This window comes from Aricia agestis, chromosome 14 (genome assembly GCF_905147365.1).
Source record: "Aricia agestis chromosome 14, ilAriAges1.1, whole genome shotgun sequence".
Taxonomy (NCBI): domain Eukaryota; kingdom Metazoa; phylum Arthropoda; class Insecta; order Lepidoptera; family Lycaenidae; genus Aricia; species Aricia agestis.
Genome location: NC_056419.1, coordinates 2,823,561 through 2,837,347, shown reverse-complemented (window position 1 = coordinate 2,837,347; position 13,787 = coordinate 2,823,561).

Sequence of the window (13,787 nt, the reverse complement as noted above, 5' to 3'; positions counted from 1 at the left end):
AGTTTGTAGTAGGCGAAGTTAGGGCGCTTGTCCACTGACACTGTCACCGGCACGTCACCGACAAATAAAATGCCACTTTATGGCCTAGGTTATAAATTTCATTTCACTCTACGCCATTACAAAGCAGCAGCGGCTTCACTAGACCAATGTCAGTCAGGTAAACAGATACGTTTGACGTAGTATGTCATATCGGCCGGCGCGCGCCGTACAAATGCGTTAGGGCCGGGACGTAGGCCGGGACACATAAACACGATACGACGTCGTGTCGTAGCACGATGCGGCGTCGTTTCACGATGCGACATAGATTTCCACGACGCCCGTGGGAATCTACGACGAGTATCGTAAAAAACTACGTCACGACGTCGTGACGTGCCACGGCACACGGCATGATGTCGCGTCGTAGAAAGTCACGATGCGTGTTATTCAAAATTCAAAGAAATTAACTGCGACAATTCACCCTGCATTGTTTCGACGGCGTCGTGCCGTGTATCGTGGCACGTTACGATGTCGTGGCGTAGTTTTTTACGATGGTCGTCCAAGATTCCCACGACGCGACGTCGCATCGTGAAACGACACCGCATCGTGGTACGACACGACGTCGTATCGTGTTTATGTGTCCTGGCCCTTACGGTGCGGCACCGCATCGGTGTCCGTCTCACCGGACAACCGGCCACACGGTGAGTGCGGCGCCGCAACGTTTTGCAGTACTTTAGCAGCGACGGACTCGAGCTCCCCGCGTCCCCGCCTCGTTTCGATTCTGGTGCGGTGCGGTGCAGCGCCGGAGCGCACCGGACGGCGCCGTGTGCCATACCATCCATTTTTATATGTAGGACACCGGAGCGGCACCGGTCAGGCGCCGTACCACCGCCGCATCGCATCGTGTGGCATGGCCCTCACTCAGCACTGTGAAAATTGTCGAAAGTGATACTCGTACCCAACTCGCGTAGATTCGTCCGTTTGTTTGAGGTCTAGGTACTCCTTAGTTCTGTCTACTCTGTTATAGCCTAGGTCTTAAACTGGTATTTCATTTGAATCTTTGTCGGTGACGTCTCGGCGACGGCAGCTGTGGAGAAACGGCCTCAGTGCACTAAATATTTCACTGCAGAAATAAACTTGTGCAGAATTTATCTGTAAAATATTTGTTTTAAACTCAACAGAACTTTGCTTAAACTGATTTCCCGTAACACTTTGTTTGTGCCAATGAAGTAAAATGCTTTGTATGGCATTTTTTACGGAAACATTTCTGTGTACACGATACAACAGAACATCCATACTAATATTGTAAATACGAAAGTGTATCTGTCTTTCTGTCTGTTACCTCTTTACGCGTAAACCGCAGATACTTTGAGTGCCGGGAAAAAGCATAGGCAATACGTTGTATACCGAAAAATTTACGGTTTTCTCGCGATAAACATCAGACATCTAGTCCTACTTCCTACTAATATTATAAAGGCGAAAGTTTGGATGTATGTATGGATGTATGGAAGTTCGTTACTTTTTCACGCAAAAACTACCGAACGGATTTTAATAAAACTTTACAATAATATGGCTTATAGATCAGAATAACACATAGGCTACAATTTTAACCGACTTTCAAAATGGAGGAGGTGTTATGTTTGTTTTTTTATGTTCAACGATTGCTCCGCCGTTTGTGAACCGATTTTCAAAATTTTTCTTTTGGTGTATACAGTCTATACACTTATAGGTCATCATCCTAATTTGGTACCATATTCATAAAAGTGGTGACCTAATGAAGGAATCCATAAAAAATCGAGGGAACTCCTCAAAATTTATATGGAAAAATGTGTCGTGACTTCGGTTTCGTGAGAAGTATTCTAAGCATATGCTATCAACAAGTAAGATTAGTCTATAAACGGAATAGAAATGGAATGTAGACATTTCTATAGATCGTGCAGCCCTTGTAACCTTGGAGCAAACAAGTTAACACACACACACAGTTCCATCCCACTTTCATCCCACTTCAGCAGGATACACAAACAGACAAATATTGACTTTTGTATATAGGATATCATTCCATAATAATGTCTTGCCATCAAACATATTATCTTTGCTATATCATTGTGATAACACGCCTGTTATTGCTGTCATATTGATAGGTTTTGGGGGGATAGTGTTGGTATTAGTCCAATATTACAAGTATGTTATTGTTTTTACGAGTTATTACAATAAAATTGTAATTAATGTAATAGTTTATTGAAAGTTTCCAGATGAGTGTATAAAAATACTTTTTATATTTGTAAAAAATATTGGACTACTCTTTGACCAAAAGAAAAAAATTTTTTGCACTCTGGTGTCAGCAGAAGTGAAAAAGAAACAACGGTTTGCACTCTGGTGTCAGCAGAAGTGAAAAAGAAACAACAGGCTCAGGCACTTTCACCATATTTTGGTACAATGCAAGGAGGCGTTACATCCGATAGGATGTAACGCCGACGCGCACCGGTCTACTTATGAATTTTCGATCAAATCACGCGTCGTGACGCGAGTTCAAAAACCCATTCCGAGAAATTTTCATTAAAAATAACATTTTGAATAGCGGTCGTAACCGAAATCAGCAGTTGCAACTACCACGCGAGGTAACAATAAAATTTACTCATCTGTTTAAGAGATAAAATTGTACCCCACATAATGAAAGCACATAAAATATTTCTGTAGCTTAACAGCCTCCAAGGTACAAATAAAGTCATAATCTAACACATTAAGTAAATGTTTATATAAAGTTTTAATCTCATTTCGTAAAATTACTCGGCGCGGCGGAAATGCTAACGGCGCCGAATTACGCCCATAATAATTACGAATTTCTAAGGCTTAATGTCTTAGGCCGCGTTCGTACAGTGCGGTTAGACACAAATGTGATATTTTGGAAATGTTTTAAAGTAAATTTTGAACGGGATAATTAATAATTATTTTCGAGTATTTCGCTTATTTCACTATTGCTTTTACGCAATTAGTCGTACCTGAACGCTATAAAAAAGATAATTATAATATTTAAGAATTTTCTAAGTGTCTAAATACACCATGCCGAAGTTCCGCGGCGGAAGTTCGACATGGTTACGTCAGCAAATACTACGCAACGTAATTTCGACATGGTGTGTAATCGGTAATTTAAAATACATTGCAGGTGGAATCATGCCGAAATTCCACCGCGGAAATTCGACATGGTGTGTTTAGACACTAAGGCTTAAGGCTGCGGTCGCACGATGCGTTTAAACACACTAGTGATATTTTAATGTTTTTCGGTGATTTAAGAAAAGTTTTTGATGGGAGCATTATTATGTTTTAGTATTTTTTTAAAGTACTAAAAGTTTTTTAAATTTGTCAATAATTTATTATTTTGTATATTAAATTGTACATTCCTATTGTACAGTTCTTTCTCCTATATAATTTACAATTTCGTAAATATTAAATTTTCCCGGCCGTGAGAGACATAAAAATATAATTTTATTGCTGGAACATTTCGCCATAAAGCTGTAATGAGATGCACGGAGCTGTCTTCAGGGAACTCTGTAACTCATGCATGTAGTGTACGAAATACAAAATAATAGGCTATTTGTGCACGGTGCGGTTTTATTATCGGCATGATATTTCACTTGTCCGCAAATTGAATGCAGTAAACCATATTTTCTAGTCTATGTAGCTAATATTTCTGGTTTATTTCCGCGCAAAACTTATAGATCATTCGGCAAAAAAAGGGAAGGCTTTATGTTCGATTCTTAGGACTCTTTGGTTAAGCGAGGAATAAGCGGAGAATTGTTTACACTTTTACAACTGCAACTTTTCTAAGAATTTTAGAGTCAGCTATATCTAACATGCCAAAATATTCAAGTTCATTCAACCCGAAAATATAAAAAAGCCCGTCTTTTTTTTTTCACTCCGGGAGTGCCGGCAGAAGTGAAAACTTGATTAATAACGTTGTGCATTATTTTTTTTAATGAAAATCGATTTTCAAAAAAAGATTTTTATAATTAATCGTAACCCTTACAATCGATTAAATTTTTTAACCATTTTTTATGAAAATCGATTTTTAAATAATCGTTTTTTTTAATTAATCGAAACCCTTACAATTTTTTTAACCCATTTTTTAAAAAAATCGATTTTTTTAATCCCTTACAATCGACTAAAAAATATCGACAATTGAAAAAAAACAATCGATTTCGATGTTACAACACGACTCTCCAACCGTCTTACGGTTTTTCGATCAGCACGAGAATCTGACGCGAGTTTCACAGTTTTTACCCATCCAACAACGCCGCTAAAGAAGTTTTCACTTCAAAAATGGTCACAAAATATCGCACAAAATCATCTTTACGCACTACAAAATCGTATCGTACCAGCATCGTTGTCGTGATCCGATTATGCGGATCACCATGACGTGTCAAATGTTAGGTGTCACGTCACGGTTGCGTCACGAGGCCCGGTGTCATGTCATACGTGATGCGGTTAGCGTGCATAATCTAGTATCAAGACTAACTGTGTTCCGGCTTACAGGATTTGAATTTTAAAATTTAATTTTGGAATGTGTTTCATAATCCATTTCATCTTCTATTTTTGCTTCTATTGTGATGACGGCGCGGTGTGTAGTTTAGGTTCTAGGTGGAATTCGTGTTTTATTACTTGGAAGAGAAAATAATACTTAGCATGATCAAGCGAGCACATACTGAATGGGGTGACCTTTCGTTTTGATAACAAGTTCCTAAGGCCTTTAAACTCCATCATCAGACCCTGCAGGCTTAGCATGATCACCATAGAAACGGTTTCTTTCTACGGAAGTATAGACAAAGTAACAAATTGACAAATGAAAACCGCCATTGTGTCACTAAAATCTGTCAGTATGTCCATTCTTTTCAGTCTCTGTTATTGTGCTATTGCTTATTCCTGGATATTTATCAATTCAAAAAGAAAATGGTATCTAATAAGGGCCTTAAGAGGCTTATCTCAGGGAATAACGTATTATTGAGACGTTTTCTCTCAGGCGAATGTTTACGCGTCATTGGTCACATACGCTTACCTTGTTGCAGTAGCCCCTACTAATGGTTCTTTTTATTTTTTTATTACGAAAACGTACAATGCTCTCGTAGTTTGACATATATAATTATGGGTATAATATTAATATCAAGTTTCTTGTAAATAAGCTGAGCAGCAGCTTAATTGCTGCCTACATTGTATGAAAAAATAAAGTTATTATCACTTTATTTTAACTTATATTTTGTAATACTGATGAAATAAGAAAGCTCACTAGTATTTGCTATTGTTTTTAAACGACTTCTTAGAAGGAGGAGGTTTCTAAATTGACTATAATATTATATGTTCTTTTTTGTTGTAAAAAAACTTTGAACATTTCACCATGGTAGGGGCGCCGAAAATAATATTTCACGATAATCCTCCAACGCGGGGGGATTTCCGATATACAAATTTGATTCCCGGGCGATGCCGGGGGCGGGAGTCACACGTTATGACTATATCACCAATCGGAGATTGAGTGGAGGCTGATGAAAATGAGACGTTGTTCATTATAATATTGTCTTGTAAACCGTTTTGGAATATTTATTTTAAAGATTTTTTTGGAAAATGAAACTTCTTTAGCGCCATTGCATACGTACACGATGCGACACGATAGGAGGCATAGTAATATTATTATGAGAGATATTATTTTATCATGCAGCGAACAGGTATTTACCACTCAGTAGAATAAAATCCCTGCTGTTTTGTTTTCATTTCTCCTAGCAATCCCGGAGTGCCGTGTTGATTTTTGGAACGTAGCTCCTTATTGCGCGTTGCGCCTTGCGAGGGCTAGACCGAAAAAGTTGTAACGACATTTTTTTATTAGTATCTTTTTTAGTAGCATCAACGCCCTCTGCCCCTACCTGCATGGTAGGGGCAGAGGGCGTTGATGGTATTCCTGGGCGTCAATAGATGACGTTTTTTTAAATATTTTTTTGAGTGTAAGTACAGGTTTTTTTGGAGTGGCCAACAACTTCACAGGATCGTGAACTTTGGAAAGAGAGAGGGGAGGCCTTTGCCTAGCAGTGGGACACTGTAGGCTGATAATAATAATAATAATAATAAAAACAGGTTTTTTTTGAACATAAGAAATAACTTCATTCCATTTGGGTGTCCCTTGACACCTCTCAAGTTATTTAAGTATATTGTACCGTTAAAATTTTATAAAATTATTATTTATATTTTACTACCTATGTTCTTTTTTATGGTCTTCTCTATTTAATACGTATCTTTCGTCTTATCCAGCTTAAAAGAAAATTTACTTCAAAAGCCAACGCAATCACATTTTGTTTATTTCTATACAGAGGTAAAAACATCAGACTCATATAAAATTTATATAAAAAATGTAAAAGTATGATACTATCAGGAAGCGACATTTCGCCGGGGGGTGTTGGAGGTGCGAGGAGGTGTCGGGGGGTGCCGGGGGGAATTGGATCAGCAAATTAGTTTAGCGCGGAGACGGGTTTAAAATATCGACTGATCCGTCACTCTCGACAATACCATTTGCGTTTATGGCGACGTTAAGAGGGCGACTAACCCAAAAAATCAAACAAAGTCCTTTTCTCTTTACACTCACGCCCGTCTTTCATATGCCAGGTGAAATAGGACGACGCGGATTCATCGCCAAATTAGTTTTTTCTCAATAACTCGATAAATATACAACATTTTAAAAATCCGCTAGGTCGATCTCTCAATGGTAGAATTTTATACAATGTGTTAAAATATTAACTTAGTTCAATGCACGGTTATGGCAATAAATGAAATTTTTTTTAAAATTATATCCATCTTTGTGATTTTTTTCTATCGAGAAAATTTTAAGATATCGTGTTTTTGCTCAGATCGAATTCTCGGAAATATAATGTAGTATCTAATTTTAGAAAATGAAACAATTCGAGGCTTATTTTCAAGTATAAAAATTAATTATAAAATGACACTTTAGGGTTGGTCGCCCCCTTAAGGTTTTTGGATTACTTTTTACGATACTTTTTTATGGGACCGGCATAGCAAATACCTTTTTAATGGCGTCTTAGGGTCCCCGCAGACTTACAATTTCAAGTTGGCCGACTATCGTGCAAACCACAGAAATAGATCAAGATAGAAGCGCAATGTCGCTCCAATTTGTATGAACACGAGCGTGTCACTTTTTTCATACCTACTTCTATCTTGATCTATTTCTGTGGTTTGTACGATAGTCGGCCAACTTAAAGTTGTATATCTGCGGGGACTTACAGTTGCCGCGTGTTTGCAATTGGCTCGATCCATTCCAAATGATGCTTATAAGCAAGTAGATAATATAGTAAGTTTTTCAAAGTTTTTTTTAATTTTTTTTAATATTATGTAATTTGGGGCCGTCTATGAGCTATTCGCCCATATCCCTTTTTTTGGTATCTTTGTATATAGATTTTTCGCACCAAGGATAATTGAAATAATATCTTATATCTTTAAACGAGCAATTCTTGTATATATATAATTGGAATCTCGGAATCGGATCCAACGATTTTCATAAAATTTCGGGGGCGATAAATCGATCTAGCTAGGAATCATTTTTAGGAAATGTCATTTTCATCAAATACCGAGCAAAGCTCGGTCAAATAACTATTTATTATTTAATTGTAATTGAAGTCCATCACGCCATGAACTTTTTTTAAATATTACATAGAATAGATAGAATATAATCGTTTTTCAAAGTTCAAAGTAGTTGATACTTCGGAGATCGTTGAAATGATAGGCACATATTTAGGAATGAAACTACCACATCTTAAAAGCTCACTAAAATGTAATATTTAAAAATGCGTTTTCACAAAATCTACACCTAGCTGAATCCTTAATAAAAATTTTCAACAATTTGTCAACCAACTGTCTTCCGAACATTTTTTTTCTCTCCAGCCTTAAAATATAATATAAGCAATAGTGTCATAGGCTACAAACAAAACTATGAGATTTAAATAACTATCATTAATATTAATTAAAATTAAAGTAATAGGTGCGACCGAGACGCCACAATACTACTCGTTGCTCTTATGGATAGTTTACACCATGTTTACACAGTGCGAGCAGCTAAAGTGACAGCAGGCAGCTACTGTGCCTGCGTACTCACACGAGACCAGCTCAACTCGCCTCCCTGGGTCACATCATGCACGCTGCTGACGTCGCAGTAGACAGATAAGTGACATCGCCTAGTTGAGTTGTATCTGTGGTGGGGAAAGGCAAGTAGCGAGTGAAAAGAAAAAATGTTGTAGTGATTCGCACCCGAGCAATTGACCACTCGCACTTGTAAGTAGCTCGTATGACGCGGTCACACGCTGCAAGTAGCTGCACCTCAGTAACTGACTAGGCCAGCTCGCATGTCAGCTCGCACCGTGTAACCCAGGCATTACTCAATATTTGAAAAAATGTTTGTCTTAGTAAAAATGTGTCAATAGAATATTATATAATATGGATAGCTACGCGCTACGGCTCGCTACGACGTAGTCAGTGCTACGCGGTTTATTGCAGGTCTCCCGTTTTTCTGATACATTACTACGAATAATAAAAACTAAGGGCCCGTTTCACCACTTCCTGACAAGTGACGAATAGGCTATCCATCAATAAACTAGACAGATCAAGTATGGAGAATCTGTCAAAAAAGTTGTGATTAGCCTATTCGGCACTTTATCAGAAAGTTATACGTATAAAACTTATACGTGGGAGAGCCATGCTTCGGCACGAATGGGCCGGCTCGACCGGAGAAATACCACGTTCTCACAGAAAACGGGCGTGAAACAGCTCTTGCGCTGTGTTTCGCCGAGTGAGTGAGTTTACCGGAGGTCCAATCCCCTACCCTATTCCCTTTCTTACCCTCCTCTATTCCCTTCCCTTCCCATCCCTACCCTCCCCTATTACCCTATTCCCTCTTAAAAGGTCGGCAACGCACCTGCATCTCTCCTGATGCTGCGAGTGTTCATGGGCGACGGAAGTTGCTTTCCATCAGGTGACCCGTTTGCTCGTTTGCCCCCTTATTTCATAAAAAAAAGTGGTGAAACAGGAAACTTAAGTGTTTTTATTATTCGTAGCTACATTCTTTATTTTAAATCTTAACATCTACTAATATAAATTCTGCATTTCATATTCTACTAGTAATATTTACAACTACGAGTACAACATAATATTAAATTATCACTTTCATTTAGGGTATGTTATTCGAATATTCGAATACTCGTTTTATTTATGACTTGTTGTGGAACTTGGTGCACCCAAACAGTGCACCAAAAACAGTTTTTTTTTTTTGTACTGGCAACATTTGTAACTACACGTACATTTGTCACCTCCCGACTATTTTAATAATATTAAATAAGTTTTAAGATATATTTTGTACTGTAAATCACTAAAAATAAAAATCAAAGTGTTAGAAACTATTGCAACTCTTCAACCCTTAGCAGTATTTGTTTAAAACTGTGTAATTTTGGAAACTAAAGTTCAAGCCAAGTGCAACTGTCAACGTCTGGACGAGTTCAAATTGGAGCTGGATTATTCTCGAGGACTGCCTAATCCCGGGGAGTATTGCTTTTTTAATTTTCATATCAATTAGTCACCTTTTACAATTTCAACAACTACAAATCCACTTTACACCGCTCACACCCGTGAGCTACGTCCAAAATCACACTTGGCATAGTTTATTTCTCTCTTGGCTTGACGACTAGTGGAAGCGAAGTTGTAGATAAAAACAACAAGCCCAGACAAAACCAAAACTAATATTACTATACATACATTATACAAGCAAAAGGACATCCTCAATTATATTTAAAAATAAAGTTTCAAACCTTGATTTGTACAGTTATATTCAGGTTTAATAACTACTATTTAATCTGTCTATACTGTCTTCCATACTTTGTTCTTTGCTTATTCTTTATTATTAATCTTAAATCTTGCCTTTCAAATCTTTTGCTAACCTTTTCCCTCTAAAATTGACTGTACATGAGTTAAACTGAAATATTGAGGCTGGCTTTTGCATTGAAAGTAAAAGGTGATTTACACTATTTACAATAAAGCCGGTTAAGCCCTAACATATTATATTATAACTCATTTCAGTGCTCGGGGATGGATAGTAAAATGATGACTCGCTCGGCCGTGGCCCGTCGCACCGAGGAGCAACTTCGAGTAACCCTCATAGAATTAAAGCAATATAAAGAACAATGCCAAATGCTGTTAAGGGAAAGAGATGATAACGAAAAAGAAATAGAATCAGTAATACAAAAAAATCAGGATCTAAAATTAGAACTCAATAAGTTAAGTCTTGACTACGAGGACATTCTTAAGAAAAACATTGAGTTACAGAATATTGTTGACGGCTTTGACCAATGCAGAGAGGAATATGAAGACTTTCTCAAGACCTCGGCTAACCTCAAAATCAAGCTGAGTAATGCTGAAGACTACATCTTAAAACTAGAAGAACAAATTCATGCTCAAAATTCCACCCAAACCCAAATCTTATATAATGAGCTTATTTGTGATAAAAGCAACTCTGCTTCTAACACTAAATCTTGTCAAAACATTTCTACAATTGATTTAACTAGTGATGATACCTTACCAATATGTACATTGAATAGTAAGAGGAAATTAAAGAAATATATTAAAATCAAAAAGTGTATTAAAAATTATTGTAAACTTTCAAAGAAAAATAAAAAATGTTTAAATAATTTATCAAAAGTTATAAATGAAAACAAACTCTTGAATAATAACTTACTAAAGTGTAATTTTGACATAGAGCAAATAAAATGTAACTATGAGGCTGATGTATGTAACCTACAGCAAGAAATTTCGATACTTCTTGACTCTTTGGATAATTTAAACAGAAAATATGCTTTGTCACAACAAGAAACGCAGAGGCATATATCAGTGATGAATGATTTACTTGAAGTGACTCGTTATAATGAGGAACGGGTTTACTCTTTATTGAGAGTCAACGGTTCCTCAGACAAAGTAAATCATTCTGTTTTGAATAGTATAACTGATATATGTTCCAGGCAGAAGGTACATACTGAATGCCCACAAATTGCTTTGTTCAGTGATGAATTAGGTAAGGACTTAGGTATTTATTTAAATAGGATGTGTATTGGACAATCATTTTCCAATTTCTGTATGCCTGGAGCTACTTATAGTGAAATAATGTGCAGGGCTTTGGCTATGACTTATTGTCCGAATACAACATTAATAGTTTTAGTTGGGAGGAAGGGAAAATTAAACAAAAAACAAATGACCGAATTTCTAGATAAATTATTTATTATTGAAAATATTAATAATGTTATCTTGTTTACTTTTCCCTATATACAAATGTTGCCAAAGAGATATAATAAAGAAAACTATTCTAGGTATCAACTGAACAGCCTAATGTATACTGCTGTAAATAATAATTGTATCATTTTAAATGACTCACATAAGCAATGTCAGGTTGTAGACATTAATAATTTAGATTTTAAGTTATCCACCATGACAAGAGATAAGTACTTCTTATCTAATTTTTATAAAAGACGAATAGCCAGGTTGCTATTTAACTTTTTAGATTTTAAACAAGCCAAGTGTTTGGCTTCAGAGACTACTGCTTCTATTGAGCAGAATTATACTAGTCATAATATTAACGAATTGGAATATGTTCCAAATATTTATTTAAATTAGATAATAAGACAATGGAGGACATCTCTTGCGGAAATAAATTTAGTATTGAAAATCCTACTAATAATTTGTTAGACTCAAATATATTAAGTAAGAATAAATGTAATTTGATTAATCTGGTGCATCAAAATTTACAAGGTATGGTAGGTAAAGAACTTGAAATTGAGTTATTTTTAAAGGAATTTAACATTGATATTATTAGTATATCTGAACACTGGTTCAGACAATATGAACTCACTTTCAATTTCAATAACCACCAGATAGCTAGTTCGTTCAGTAGAGAAAATGCCATTAGAGGCGGCTCTTTAATATTAATTAGAAATAATTTAAAATTTAAGGAACGTAAAGATATTGTGAGTCTCTCTATTGAACGAACAATTGAAGTAGCTTGCATAGAGCTAAGTCATCTTATTATTGTGGGTGTATACAGGCCTCCTTCAGGGTTATTTGATACCTTTGAACAAACTATGGAACAAATACTGTCAAAAATATGTGCATCTAACAAAAGGGTTATTATATGTGGAGACTTTAATATTAATTTATTGGATTTAAATTCCACAACTGTTAGATTCACATCTTTATTTAAATCATATAACCTTTGCAATTTGTTTCATGAACCTACAAGAGTCTGTGAGACCACAGCTACTTGTATTGATAACATATTTACAAATCTCATTCCCGATAAAAAAGAAATAATTAATAAGTTAAGCTCTGATCACTGTGGACAGTTAGCATCATTTAATGTCAATTGCGATAATAACGTAAAGGATAATCTTGTGTTTGTTCCTGTGACTACAAAACGTATTGAGCAATTTAGAAGTAAATTAAATTCAAATATTCAGTCATTGGGTAGATCAAATAGCTCAGATGAAGCTTTTAATAATTTGTTTAAGGTAATAAGAACACAATTTAATACAGTATTTACTTCTAAAACAGTTAGAAACGATAATAAAAAAACCAGATTTATTGAATGGGCAACTAAAGGAATTAAAATAAGTAGGCAAAGATTATATGAATTATATGATGAGAGGTGTAGCAACAGTAGTGAATCATTTAAAGCATATGTTAAAAATTATTCTAAAACCTTCAGAAAAGTTTGTAAAGCTGCTAAGGCTCTATATATCAAAAATAAAATTAAAAATTCTAAAAATAAAATCAAAACTACATGGAAGGTTATATCTGGTGAGACTGGAAACGTCACCTGTCGTAACACTGATTTTGAATTATACTTTGAAAATAAAAAGATTACAAATAATCTCGAAGTTGCGACGGTTTTTGAAAAGTTTTTTGCTGACATTCCGGTCTCAACTACAAAAAATCTAAATTCCTCACCAGAAGCTGCTGAAAAGCTACTCAGAGACAATGTAAAGGAATGTGATGTCAATTTGAAGTTTAGGGAAATTAGCCCAAGAGATATTATTGATACCTTTAAATTGTTGAATATTAAAAATACTACTGATCTCTGGGGCATGTCTACAAAAATTATTAAATCGATAATTGACATCATAGCTCCTCATCTGGCAATAATTTTCAATGACTGCATTAAGAGTGGTGTTTTTCCTGACTTAATGAAGCACAGTAAGGTCGTACCTTTATTTAAAGCGGGAATTAAATCAGATCCGACTAATTACCGGCCTATTTCGATTTTACCGACTCTTAGTAAAATATTTGAAAAAATAATTTTACAGCAATTACTGTTACATTTTAATTTAAATAATTTATTACACAATAACCAATACGGTTTTACTAAGGGTCGTTCCACAACGGATGCTGGTATAGGTCTTCTTTGTATTTGAAGCTTGGGAGGAGTCACAGGATGCCTTAGGTATTTTTTGTGACCTCTCTAAGGCATTTGACTGTGTCGAGCATGCTACTTTAGTCAAAAAATTGCACCACTATGGCATAAGGGACTCAGCACTCAGCCTTTTGACTTCTTACCTCAAAAATAGGACTCAAAGGGTTGAAGTTAATAGTAAAAGATCCAATGGGACCAAAATAGAATTAGGTGTACCACAGGGATCCATTTTAGGACCATTTCTTTTTCTCATCTACATTAATGACTTACCTTATCTAGTTAAGGATAATGAGATAGTACTTTTTGCTGATGACACTTCACTTAT